Source organism: Hermetia illucens, chromosome 4 (genome assembly GCF_905115235.1).
Source record: "Hermetia illucens chromosome 4, iHerIll2.2.curated.20191125, whole genome shotgun sequence".
Lineage (NCBI taxonomy): Eukaryota > Metazoa > Arthropoda > Insecta > Diptera > Stratiomyidae > Hermetia > Hermetia illucens.
Window position 1 is genome coordinate 43,982,815 of NC_051852.1, and position 13,756 is coordinate 43,996,570.

General features: G+C 44.8%; 1 protein-coding gene across 2 annotated transcripts in view; it reads left to right on the forward strand.

The window, feature by feature from the left end:
- LOC119653812 (high affinity cGMP-specific 3',5'-cyclic phosphodiesterase 9A-like) overlaps positions 1-13,756 on the forward strand; it is a 530,323-nt gene that overhangs the window by 45,746 nt on the left and 470,821 nt on the right. Inside the window, exon 1 of one of the 2 annotated variants that reach the window (XM_038058836.1) lies at positions 10,711-11,263. The exons of the other annotated variant lie outside the window; for it this stretch is intronic. The gene's annotated coding sequence lies outside the window, so the exon portion shown is untranslated. Of the gene's footprint in view, positions 1-10,710; positions 11,264-13,756 lie in introns of those variants that run through there. 2 annotated transcript variants of the gene reach the window in all.

Here is a 13,756-nt window from a genome sequence, read left to right on the forward strand (position 1 = left end):
CGTCGTCCGCGCATACATTGATACATAAAAAATACGCAAAATCTTTATACCTTGTTTAGACTTGGGACGAAATTAACTCGGTAGTTTACTGTATCCTGTAAAATCCTATCTTACAGACATTGTTCTCCGGTAAAAGCCATATAATGTTTACCTCCCAGAAGGTTTGATTGCAAGCTTGCGGGCCCTTTTTTGGAATAAATCACAAAAGCCTTATCGTCTTATCTTCACAAAGTAATTGCATTACATTATAAACATATTGACAGAAAATCTTTCTTCCCATGATATTATCAACGTGTGAACGGATTCTATAGTTTCACCCCTCGCTTTAAATGTGGTGCCTCCTGAATAATATCCACCGGGTCACTCAACGCTCCCTCCGCTTTTCATTCTTAACAAACTACTACAAAACTTAATTACCTCACACCCGAGGCGAACCCCAGAAAATCGTTGCTTTCGCGTAAAATACAAACAAGAAGCAGCCCCGACCTAAAGCCTACTTAGTGGCTTTAAGAAGGCGCAAAATTACCCACATTATTCAAAAAAATATCAGGGCCGATCGTCCTATTTAATTTTTATTGTTTCCAGCCGTCTAGTAGTCGTTTTATGCTATCAAGTCTCAAATTTTCTACAATACTTTAACATGGAAAACATGACTGTTGCTGACATATCTCTACCTTTCTCCCTGGACTGCTTTCACCGCACTTTTACTCTAAGCGTCACAGTGTTCCGCGTTTCACAATTTCGCCTCTATCTCCGGCTACAGATCGCGTGATTAAATAAGCCGTTGAAAGCAATGGTAGCGGTGGCAGGTACTTATTCACCTGTTTTCCACAAGTTCCTTTATGTATGTGGGGCCGAAATGAGCCCCCACCCCCGAACATGCAAAACTTAAGCGCCGGGGCGGGGGTAAGAAAAGTCCAAAGCCATGGCCTGGCTGAAAACACCTTTTTGTGACTTCCTGCCGGTAACCACTGGTTTTTGGGTCTTTTCAGATTTTTTCGCTTGTGGGTGAGTGGGTGATGAAGTGGTTCCCATCGGTATAATTGTAGACTATGGCCAGCAAAAGCTGGTGGACCCCTATACCATCCTGCCGACATGGACTAGTAGTAGTTAGGCAGCCAGGACAGACAGGGTAGACATTGTAGGCTTTGCTGCGTGACCTAGGAGCTTATGGGAGACTTGTTGCTATGTTTATTTGTTGTCTTTATTGTTAGTAACATAGTTGAGGGAAAAGGATGGGGGTGAGAGCAAAAGTGGGGAACTCATTGACTTACCAATTCTCCGCAGGTGCGGGAATTTTACGTCTCATTTAATATGCGTTGAAATATTCACTACTAAATCCTGAAAAACCGATCAATAAAGGTCGGCATTTGGGCTTTTTTATGCATTTTGGTGCCTGATTTACGGCAGGAGTTTGTTTCCGTTCAGGCCTACCTCTCGACGATTCGGTAGACGCTCCAGACTTTATGGGATTTCACCTGCTGAGCTCGGTTGTTACGATATTTTCGGATGATAGTGAGATGGGGTGTGCGCAGGTCATATCGTAACTGAGATAACGATGGGGTAAAAGCTCCACAGCCAGCGAATACTGAGAGTGGTGAGTATTGGCAATTTTGCGATAAATATAGTTTGCTGAAGGTGCTCAGATACACTCTGAAGTTAAAAATATACGCTATTTTTTTTTAAGTGATTGACATACAGTCTTCAAAGTAATAAAATTCTGAATAATGCATTTCTTAAAATCCTTCTTCCGTATTTAATCTTATTGTCTTCATTGGGTTGACATCTGCTTCCTCGGCGTGTTTTGCGATGACAACCATTAATGTCTACCATTCTGTCCATCCAGAAGGCCAGGGTGTTTTCCCTTGTGGATTAGGACATCTCGTATCTCTGTGTGCGGTATGTTATCGAACGCTCCTTTGATGTCCAGAAGCGTGCATAGTGCTATTCATTTCGTGTCTATGGCATCCCGTACTACATCCGTCAGCTGATACAGGGCAGTTTCGGTTGACCTTCCTGCCTGGTAAGCGTGCTGACGCATTAAAACTTTTGTGTTAATAAAGTTTGCTATGATTTTCTTCACCGTTTTAATTACGAATGACGCCAGGCAGATTGGTTCGAAAAATTTAGGGTGAAAAGAATTTTTTTTACCCGCTCTTGGAATAAAAACTACTTTCACCCGTCTCCATACGCTTGGTATGGATCCCAAGGCTATGTTATCCCCCCTCAGAGGAAAAGTACCCTATATGTCTTCCTCATTCTCGGTAAATGTTCCATCGTCTTTCTTCAGACAGACAGAAGATATTGCCTCCTCTTTCGCTGTAGTTTTGTACTGCCTGGATGCTTCTGTGGTTTGTTTTATACCTTCACTGAATTCCCTGAAGCTTTTTCGATTTGCCTCCCTGATCGCGTTCCTATACGTCTTCGGTGCTCTTTTGTACCTCTAGTAGTCCCCGGTTTGTTCCGCCCGGTTGAAGATTTTTCACACCTCCTTTCTTATTCTGGCAAGGTATCAGTTCCACAGAATACGCCCCTTGATGACTTGATTGTCTTAGCCGGACATCATCATCATCATCAATGGCGCAACAACCGGCATCCGGTCTAGACCTGCCTTAATAAAGAACTCCAGACATCCCGCTTTTGCATCGAGGTCCACCAATTCGATATCCCTAAAAGCTGTCTGGCGTCCTGTCCTACGCCATCGCTCCATCTTCGTCTTCTCTTCCTACCATAGATATGGCCCTTATAGAATTTCCGGGCTGGATGATCCTCATCCATATGGATTAAGTGACCCACCCACCGTAACCTATTGATTCGGATTTTATCTACAACTTGACGGGCAGCCATATGCTTCAATGACGATTCCGGAGTCTTTCCACCACTGTTTCTAGCTCTATTACGCTCCTGATATCATCGCTCACCTGTAGATGACCTATATTATCACTCAGGTGTCTTATAGTTCCGAGTAGCCTTCAATGCCGAATCTAATTATTCTGTGATCCGAAATAGAAGGCTTATCCGACACTGAAAAAAATACCTATCTTCAGTTTCTTTTGAGAATGATGCAAGCTCTTGGTTTTTCACAAGAGGAATCCCAAATTACCTGCATACTTTCTTTTTACATACTACAAGTCTGCCCCCGGTATACTTAGGGTCCTTGAGCCAGCACTATTTCGATGTTATCCTTGGAACTTGCCCTTGTAATTACTGCAGATGCAGCTTTTGCATGGTGGAGGATTTCCGGGGGTATTTTAGTGCTCGCTATCTGCTCCATCAATACTTGGAGATCTTCTATAATGTCGGAGTACTGTCTCCCTCCTTCGACATGACACTTTCTTGTGTTCCGCCGTTCGGCTTGACCCCTAGAAGTTGTAGGTCAAGGTCGTTCAGTGTCTCCTCGTTTGTGGGCAGCGGGTCCATTTCTCTGCTCGGTCCTGCCTTTTAACCTCTATGGCCTCCGCGATTCCCTCGGGGACGTCAGTAGGCTTTCCAGCCGATGTGTTCTGCGCTTATCCATATGCACAGGTCTGCCATCATATCTATAATTGATCTGGCAGTTACGACGTTTAATTGCCTGTCAGGATCGTGAGGTGGTTGTCTTTGTCCTCCTCGTTGCTTCTAGAAACTCTTGATCGAGTGTGGATATCCATATATTGAGTGATGAGAAGATGTAGAAGGTCCCCCGTTTCAATCGCTGCAGCTTTGGGGACCATGTGTGCCCCTGTTATATCATCCCCAGTGTAGGTCAACAGTTCCGTTCCCTTCTATGCTAGCAGTTTAGAGACTGCGGTCCTAAGTCAGCATTCCATCCCTTACATATCTTCATGACGATGAGGTTTTCAATTATTGCCTGCTTCTCACGTGTGAATCGAATGCCATCTACCGCATTAACATAGTTAACGGGGCATCCACTGGTTTCTGGTCGCCCCGTGATTTGCTCTTGCTTGAGCTCGGGTTTAGGTTTCTTGGGAGCATTTCCTTCTTGCAAGCTGATTTCCGTTGCCTCCCGCTTTCCTGGCTCTGATGGTAAAAGCTGTCTTGACCTGTGGTTTCAGGTCTTCCTTCAGATAGCGCAGATACCATTTAGCATCTGCGCTACTGAGACCTGCCTCTTTCCTGACAGCTGAACTCTTAACCTCACTCGTTTTTTCGCAGTATTCCAATGTTGACCCTGGCTCCACTGCTTGACCTCCCACCCTTCCCTCTTCTAATGTGCAATCGCCTGGCTCTCAGTATTGCGGAGATTTGCCTCCGCCTGATAGAGCAGTTTGTGTGCGGTACGGGATCCCACTTGTTTGTTTTTTTTTTAATAGTTTCCTTTTTTACAGTGTACTCATTTGAATGGGGGTTAGGTGGTCCGCCGTGCCATAGCCCCATAGGACTTACTCACTAAAGGGACCACGTAACAGTGAGGCTTCGTTCGAATACAGTCAGTTACAATCGACTGCAAATTATCCAATGGGCACGGTTAGCATAACCTGCTGGATTGGGGGGTGGGCGTTTTTCGACTTCTCGTTCTAGATTCGCCGTGTTTTGCTAATAGTAGGGTCATCTCGTACAGGTTGTGTCTGTCACCACCCACCAACGGTCTTGGTAGACGGGAGGATTGGCTCCTGGTGAGCCAAATATCAATTCCAGAGAGAGCTGGGTTGGCTCGCAGATGGCTGTATTCCGCATCAGCCTATCATGCAGTTCATTGCTTGACACCTTGAAGTAAACACAAAATTCGAATAAAATGTATGATAGTTTTTGCGAAAACTTTTGCAAACTATAATGACGTACATGAATTCTTTCATTGAGTAGATATTTTCATCAGTAATTGTCATTGCAAATTGTCTTGGATGGGGTACTAAGGGCTCCAAAAAGTAAGACCAGTTTTTATTTCTTCTAAAATGTATTTATTCTTGCAAATATATTAGGTCACCTTCAAGGTAACCCCCTCCGGATACAATACACTTACGTACGTATTTTCCAATCCTTCAGTCGAAAGTCGCCTTCTGGGATGGTTTTCAGAGTGCTTACAATTCACGTTATAGCTCTTCTGTCGTCTCAAGACAATTTCCCCGCAGTGGTCTTTTGAGTTTCGGGGATAACGAGTATCAGTGGCCAAGGAGCCCAATTAGCGCTGTGGTGCACCGTTTTGAATAAATAAACTCCTAAGACCATAGCAGCTATTATAAGAACACGGAGGGAGAGCCCAGCCGGTTCAGATCTTCTGAGCCAACCGCCGCTCTCCCATCTTGCAGGTCCTCAAAGAATAGTGTCCCTAGCTTGACTCTAGCTAGAGCTGGGTAATCGCAAAGGAAGTGCCTGAGGGTTTCCTTATCTCTCGCACAGTTCTAGTAATACGAATTTGCACGTTCTGGCACAAGAGCTTCTATGATCAGGTTACAAACCCGAAGGCGTCTATAAGAGGCTATAGCTGAGCCAAATCCTGCTTGATTTGGCAATGGTGGTCAACTTTTGCCATCTGAGGTTTGTGGTTGCTAAGTAGTGTGAGTAGATTCCAGCCTTGACAGTCGTCAGTGGGACACAGGCACGAGCAGAGGCCCTTCTGCCCAGTCCGTCAGGCCACTGATTACCCTCTATGTTCCTATGACGGGGAACCCAGAGGAAGATGTTTGTTTAGCGCGTTTTTGCACTGCCCCAGCAGCCTGGAGGATGTCGCTGCTGTGTGCAAGGCTATATGGCCGCTTGGCTCTTGGTGAGAATGGGTATGGTAGGCTTGGGATTCGGATCATGCTCCAACCATCGATAGGCTTCCAGTATTGCCAGTACTTCTGCTTGGAATACACTGGGAAACCTGGGAAGCCATATTATTCGGATACACTGTGTGTATTTGAAAAAACTCCTACACTGACTCCATCTTTGATTGGAAAGTGGAAGCTGAGTTTCTCGTAAAGTTCATCTTGCTTGTGGCTTAGTCCGTGGAGAATGCCCAGATTTCTCGAGATACTTCTTCTAGGATGTTACTATGGCCGTAAGGTTTCACTGTGCATATCCAGAAAACCATCCGTGGTTGGAGATCTCATTTCTTCGCAAATGTGCTCTGGCAGGCATAGAAGGCTATAAAGGCCTTCTCAACCCTCAGTTCAGTCACGTCCAGTCTTCAATTTAGCTTCAAATTCAGCATTACACCCAGAACCAAATCTTTGTTCATTTACTCGCGGCAGGTGCAATTCAGGTACCCTTGCCTTGGTGGTGAATAGCATCAGTTTCGTTTTGGTTGGATTTATACCGAGTTCGCACCTTGCGGCCTACAGGCACACCCTTCCTAATGCTCCTTCCATGATGTCACCCATAGTGGAGGGAAACATCTCTGACGCCAAGTTGTCGGCATACGGTAACACCTTTAGCTTGCTCCGGTTACCATTATCAACCAGATCGCCAGAGAGATGACGCCAGCCTGAGGCGTGCCTCCGGCCACAGCTCTGATCAAGTGGCTATCTCCCGGATCCGACTTGTTCATCCATACTGGTCACGGCATCCTTGTGGGTTTGGTACGGCCGTTGTTGGATTCTCCTTCTAGGCAGCTAGTGTCCGACTTTTTAAGAAAGTATGGACTCCGGTGTTCCTTGGACACAATCTTACTGAGCCCCGCAAATTCGCTGGAGCTTTCAATCATCTGACAATAGTCCAAGCAGCCCGCTTTCTGGCAGTCTTGATGGCCGACTTTCTCAGGCAGTCCTTGAATGGCTGCCAATATTTGTGCCTGTGGCAAGAGTTGAAGATCTCCTTGGTCAGCTTCCTGAGGCTGAAAAGATCTTCATTCCACCATGGTGGAAGTGTCTTCTTGCTGTATTTAGCAGGTCACGAGACTTTAAAGTAGTTTCAATTGCTTTTTTCATACCTTTGACTGTCATGCAAATTTTTCCAATTTGCGCCCTGGAGCCTTTGTTCTTGATAACTTGACCAAGCTTCCTCCAGTCGATCCTCCTACAATCTCTGAAAGGGTTGGAGATCTCTGCGGCGAGGTCTAAACTGAAAAATATCTTACTGTGATCTGAGAAGGATTTCTCCTCTCTCTAGTTCTTCACCCTAAGAATCTTACTGTCGGTTAATATGATATGAAGGACCTTGTCCCAACAGTCACAGTTCCCCGAGTTGGGGGAATGGAAGGTTGGTGTTCTGCTCCTGTTGCACACCGATAGATTTGTATTAATAGTAAAAGTAAGAATACTCGTAACTCACCCCTTCCGTTGATTTGCGAGCTGCCCCAAAGCGTTTGCCTTGTGTTAGCGAGGCAGTGTATCAACAGGTTGGCCTATTTTGTTGCTATATTGGACGTCAAATGCTGTAGTTCTTCTGGGGAAGCTGATCGGTTGTTATCTGCTCCCACCTGCTCTAGTTCGGGGGAACCGGGCACAGAAAAGTACGCAGACTCTTCCATGCAAGGATACATGCTCTAGGTCTGTTCCGATCATCGTCTCTTGTGCTGTGGAGTAAATTATAATATTTCCTTTGGAGCCCTTTGATGGTTCGGTCGTCTCTGATCCAGGGCTCTTGTCCTAGTGCGACGTAGGAGGAGGACAAGCAGATTAGTCACGGCGCATTTTCATTGACGCAAATTCATTTGCGCTACCCTAAGCATGATCTGCTTGCGTAGGGGGCTCGTCAGTCCAAGTCAGCCGGTCGATCCTCATCTCTTCCAACAGCTCGTTGGTGGCGTCAACCTTTGCGTTACTGGCTCCGAACCACACTTTGTAGACTACCTTTTTTAGTGCCTCCTGGCACTCTCCATTTATGCGGACCAGAAAAAGGTTGACTGTTTGCCTGTGGTTCCTTCTCCTCGATACCTACCCAGTCGTCCATGGCAATCCTGGGGTTCTCGAAGCGCAGGGGACGAGTTTGTCCTTATCCATCTTCGGCAACCAGATGCGAGCGATCGGTCTCCTGTAGGGGGCTTTGAGTTTTACGCCTTGTCAGGCGTGGTGATCTTATCGATGCACGAACCAAGGAAGTCTCTGGAGCACTGCTCCTCGCATGCTATAACGTGGAACCCATGGATCACCTCAGTGGAATCGAATGAGGGTATGAATCCCGTGTGTTTGCCTTTGTCATCCTAGAGATGCTCGATAACCATCTCCGGCACCCTGGCCTTAACACTGGTCCACACTTCCGACGATAGTTTGTCGCTAATGGAATTACCATCCGCGAGCGTCACACGTAAGTGCCTCCCTCGCTGAAGGATTTCGCAGTTCGTGGCTCGTCGGCTGGCTGTTGCTGTTTACTTGTTTGCAGTTTGCTTAGCGTCCGGGCACTTGCGCACTCTGCTCTGCTTGTGTTTTGGTTCGACTTCGTCTTGGGATTGATTAGTGGGCTTCGCCTTCTGCTCGTTTGCTGTTATATTCTTCAATAATTGCTTGGTATTTAACGAAGTCCTTTTCATCCAGTACGTCGACACTACCGGCCTCTTTATTCTTGGCAATCTTGTTCAGAATATGTATGACCTTCTTCTACTGGTTCTTGAGCAGGACTACAGTGGACCTCCGCTTCGTAGCCGGTTTCCGATGGTTGGCATTCTTGTCAGTCTTGACTTTTGAAGGTGCCCCTGACGTCGACGGTTTCGAGCTAGGAGTACTGGCTACACTCAGCTCTACGGCAGTGGTTTCTAAGCTGAAAACCATTGCCCCAGGAAGTATCTACGGTTGGTTTCAGCATTGTGGTTTACTCCTGGCACCGACTGTACTGCCCTCGATAGTCACTCTCTTCCGGATGGATGCCAGCAGTTCCTCCTCCAGTGAAGCGCCTGGCTTCACCACATCTTCTTCTATAGTCTGTTTTTTGTTTTTTATTTGAGTCCATATTTTGGTCATTAAAAATGTTCACCCTGGCTAGCCCGGCCACCAGGGTAAGGGTCTTATTTGAAACTGAAGTTTCTCAAGGTATTTACCCCTAACACATGACCAATTGGATGAGCCGACTCCTAGCCTGGCCGTACGAGTAGGTCGTGTAGGGACTTGGCGAATTATGCAATCTTAACCTGAAGCATAATCAGGCTAGGCCACATACACGATGCTAAGTCAGGCCAATACGGTTGTTGTGGACGGATATGCATAGAATTTTTGATGAAAAAGTCCCGAAGAATGAGTGCAGTCTGAGAAGGTGAATCATCCTGATGCAAAACCCAAGAATTGTCTACCTACAATTCAAGTCTCTTCTTGCGAATTGCCTGACGCCAATGACGCATAACAGTCAAGCGATAATATTTGTTGACGATTTGCCCGGATGGAAGAAATTCTGAATGGACAACACCCTGATAATCGAAGAAAACTGCCAACATGACCTTGATTTTCAATCGACTTTGGCGTGGTCTTTTCGACTTGGTTTCACTTTCTCCACGATATTCACTGAATTTGTCACTGGTTTCCAGGTCGTTAGCATAAATCCATGTCTCTACTGGAGACTAATAATTCGTTTCATGACTGATTGATAACCAGAAAGCATGTCTTCACAGTTCTTAATGCGAAGTTCTACCTTCTTTGAATTGCTTATCATCATCATCATCATCAACGGCGCAACAACCGATATCCGGTCTAGGCTTGCCTTAGTAAGAAACTCCAGTCATCCCGGTTTTACATCGAGAGAAGTTGATATCCCTAAAAGCAATCTGGCGTGCTGACCTACGGCATCGCTACATCTGAGGGAGGATCTGCCACGTCTTCTTTGAATTGTTTATATCACTTATAAACGTTCCTTTGCGACAAAGCGTGGAGCTTGAAGGCTTTCTTTATCATCCTGAACGTTCCTGCTTACGCAATTTTATTACGCAGAATTCTTTGCTTAATATAATTAGACATTGCAACAATCGCCGAATGCACTTTTCGTGTCGTACAAAACCAAGCGTAAAAAACGGAATGAATCCTTTGACATAAAGTTTGTCACAGATGTCAGTCACAATGCTACCAACTTAAATAAAATGTTGAGTTGCGGTTTAGCCGCGCGATTTAAATTGAAAATTTGCTTTACTTTTGTTAGTTTGTACCTATTTGGCTTGAGCGCTTTATGACAAAAATGTATTTGTTTCTCGCAAGTTTTCCACGGACATTTCCAATACATTCGAATATGAAATCTCTTTTGTAACACAGGATTTCAAACGTCCTTGACAATTAACAGGTCGTGCATCCTCATCGTCAGAATGGGTGATAATCGTACCAAGAAGGGAGAAAAGGCAGAAAGATACCATTAATCCGGGTCGTTTGAATGATTCAGCCCCGCCAGAATCTAATTAAATCCTCAAGTACTACGATTCAAAGTTTACGATTAGGTCGACCATGTATGGAATTTACAATTCTAATTTATCTCCTTTCCAAGACAATATTTAATCGGATTTTTATCATTCATTCTTCTTTTGTCAACACTTCATAAGTAACAGAGGAAGTGGTTCAATTAATTTTTCCCCTATTCAACGCCCCAAATTCAATTAATCAAACTTTCTTATCCGAGCAAATATCACCTAACAACTACCGATTCTATCTTTTTACTTCGCACTATAAATTAGCTCGTCCGTGGAGCGCTGCTCTGCTTTCGCGTGCTAGCCTGGAGATCCAGAGCGCCATTCGGCCAAGAGCAAGTGATTTTCCTGAAAAGCTCCGTGGCAGCTTGGCGCTCGCTTTTCACCGATAGACTTTTCGCGTATTTCGAATGGTGGCTGGTGAACGTTTCAGTTTTCTGGCTTTGGGAAACAGTTTCGTTTCGGCTTCCATTCGTTTTAAATTGTTCCGCTGCGCTCCGTTTCGAGACTGAAGATATCTTTTATCAGATGTTGAGGTGGAAAGAAATGCTGGTGATGAGTAGAAAGTTGTAATTGATTGCAAGTTCTCATTGGATCATGGAAATTTAGGAGAAAGATAAAATTTATCTGCGAGCGGGGAAGATAGTTTCCTGGCAAGATTGGATCGGTGGACTTTTCACGTAGGGGATGCATAAATTTGCAAAGAATTGATATTGGCAGTGAATTGTTGATAGTGCAAGTGGCTATAAGTAGTGAGTTTTGACCGTTACATTTCTCGGAGTATGTGATTATGGTTCTACCCTTGGTGAATGTCTTCAAGTTGAGTGCTCTGGAAGTGTCTTTTCTGGTATTGTGGCGCCTTCCCCGCACGTGATTTGTGATAAGGAAGTAAGCGCATTGGGTTGCTGAGGGTACTGTAAACTGGTGAGGTGCATTCAGCATACCTGGCTCCTTGTACAGCTCTCAAGAGGATACATCCAAGGAGACAAGCCGAGGAAAATTTGTTTACTCTACTTCGTTCAGCACAAGGTAAGGCATTATTTCTTGCAGGAAGTGGGTTGAGAGCACTTTTACAGAACTATACATCGTTTGTGAACCTCCTTCAGGTTCTTATGGTTTTTCAGGTGGAAAAAATCTCATGGTGGAGTTGTGAGAGAAAATAGTGTGATCCAGATCACTGAGCAAGGGGTGATTGAAATGTGTGGTTTTGGGGGAGGAAGACACTTGAAGTTGTTGAAAAGGGGTTTAAAGGGGTATATCAGGTTTTGAAGTGAATCTACCCAGATGTTCGCCTCTCTAGCTTGGAACGGTACGGATTTCAATTCGAAGAGCGAAAAATAATTAGCGAAATGAGGTAGCTTTCAATTCGAGCATTACATCAAATACCAATCTAGTGTAAAATCGCTCTCAGAAATACAAACTTTACTACTAACTGCTAAAAGGTCCTTTAAAAGGGACGAAAAGTAGCTTGAGCGACGTTACTAAAAGTGGCTCAGTATTTTTTACGTATATGCGCAGCACGTATGCACATACGTGGTAGATACAATTCAAACGATTTAGTACTTGCATCCTGCCAACCTCATTGACCCAAATTTGGGTACTTTCCTCCTTTGAAACGCGGAAATACACACCCTCTTTGCTAATTGCACACTTTTGCTTCATAACTAACTACACATACCTCGAGTTGATGAGTGTAGGGGGGCCTCCGTCTCGAGAGTCCTAAAGTTGGTAGGTTTTGTGGAATATGACGGTTGATAATGCCAGGCACTAGGTTAAGTGAGGCATACGCTCGGATTGGTGGGTCTCTCGTGTTATCTATTGCCGCTACTATTACGAATGGTGAGATTATCTACATTAGCATGTGAATGGACTTAATATTAGAATAGGGAACTGGGGGAGAGGTATTGGGGAAAAATGTCTCTGAATAGTGGTTTGAATAGATATAAATCTGTCACACTGTGTACATATCTGCATAGTTGAATAAGTATTGCGATCGATAATTAATCAAAAAGATGTAATCTATTATCGGTTTGAATTATTTTTATTTTGTGATAGTAAAATCAAGAAATCAAGCATTGCAATTCTGCCGAAAATAACCCGTCCTTGTAGTGGTTCTTTTTTTCATGAATTCTTGCTGAAGATTTCATGAATTACGCTGTAGATCGAACTTCAGTACTTTGTTCAGTTTAGTGGGGGAAGACGCAGCTCGGAGCACTCGGCCCTTTGTCAGGTACTCGCAGGCTTTTGCGAGTCCGCGAACATTCTCGAGGGGCAGGGGGGCACAGCTTCTTCGTTGCAGAAAACCTTACCGAGCTGTCTTCGCCTGAGATCTGGGGAGGCCGGGCAGCTACATATGAAATGCAGGGCCATCTTTTCCTCCTCCTTACATTGGCTGCATGTAGCCGAAACCACCACCCCATTCTTTTCCATATGGTAGCTTAAGGGGCAGTGTCCCGTTAAAAGCCCTACTAGAGTTTGCATATCCCAGTACTTAAGCGGTGGTTCCTTCACTAGGATTTTCGGCTGCCGGGAAGAGTTCAAATTTCTCCACTCGGCTGCATGCATTCTGACAATTTTACCCTTCAGAGTAGACTTGACAGTGGATGGACGAAGCCAAAAGCTGGTTCTACCTCCACCATTGTGGATCCAGAACCCCGGCGAACCAGTCTGCCAGCTTCATCATAACCAATGATATTTCAGTGTCCTGCCACCTACTGTTTTGTTTAGTCGGCCAAGTTTCAACAGCAACTGGTAGCAACTGCATACCATCTGGCTTGATATGTTGTTGCTATTTAGTGCAGATAAAGCTGTTCAACTGCCAGAACAGATTCGAATAGTGCGACCCAGCCATTTTTGTCAGAAGTATTCTTCTGCTGTTAATGAAATGGCATGTATCTCTGGGGTCGGACCGAGAACACCACTGCGCCCGTTTCGTCTTCCATGACTAACCTGTCGGTGGAGATTATTAGATCTGTAAGACTCGTGGCTATTTATCGACAATTCTTCTCTTTTGGTGATTACGACAGGGTATGTCGTTTCAAAGACGAAACTGGAAACCATATGATCGGCGGGCATCAGAGCCACCGAATGTTTATCATGGAATTTGCACATGGACACATGACCGTATGATTGGCCACCTTTCCACGCACCAATGGTATGGAGTCTATATGCGTCGTTATCTGCTTTCCATTTCACCTTCAAGTGAATATGGAGTAGATTTAGAATAGTTCCGGGTGCCGCGGTCAGTGTAATACTAATTGCTCCAGTAATGTATACTTAGGTAGCCAACTCTTTGTATCTGCGCCAGCTGCTTCCTGCTGTTAACAAAATTCAGCCTCGGCCACTATACGATGCATTCATACATCAAAGTAGGTTTTATTATGAATGTATACATCCAATGAATCCGTTGTAGAGAAAGTCTCCAGGCTTATCTATCGTAATCCTACAGGGCAAGAGCAATCTGCAGGCTTTCTGATTCTAATTCCTGGATATGACGTTTCCACGTTAGCTTTCAGTCGAGAT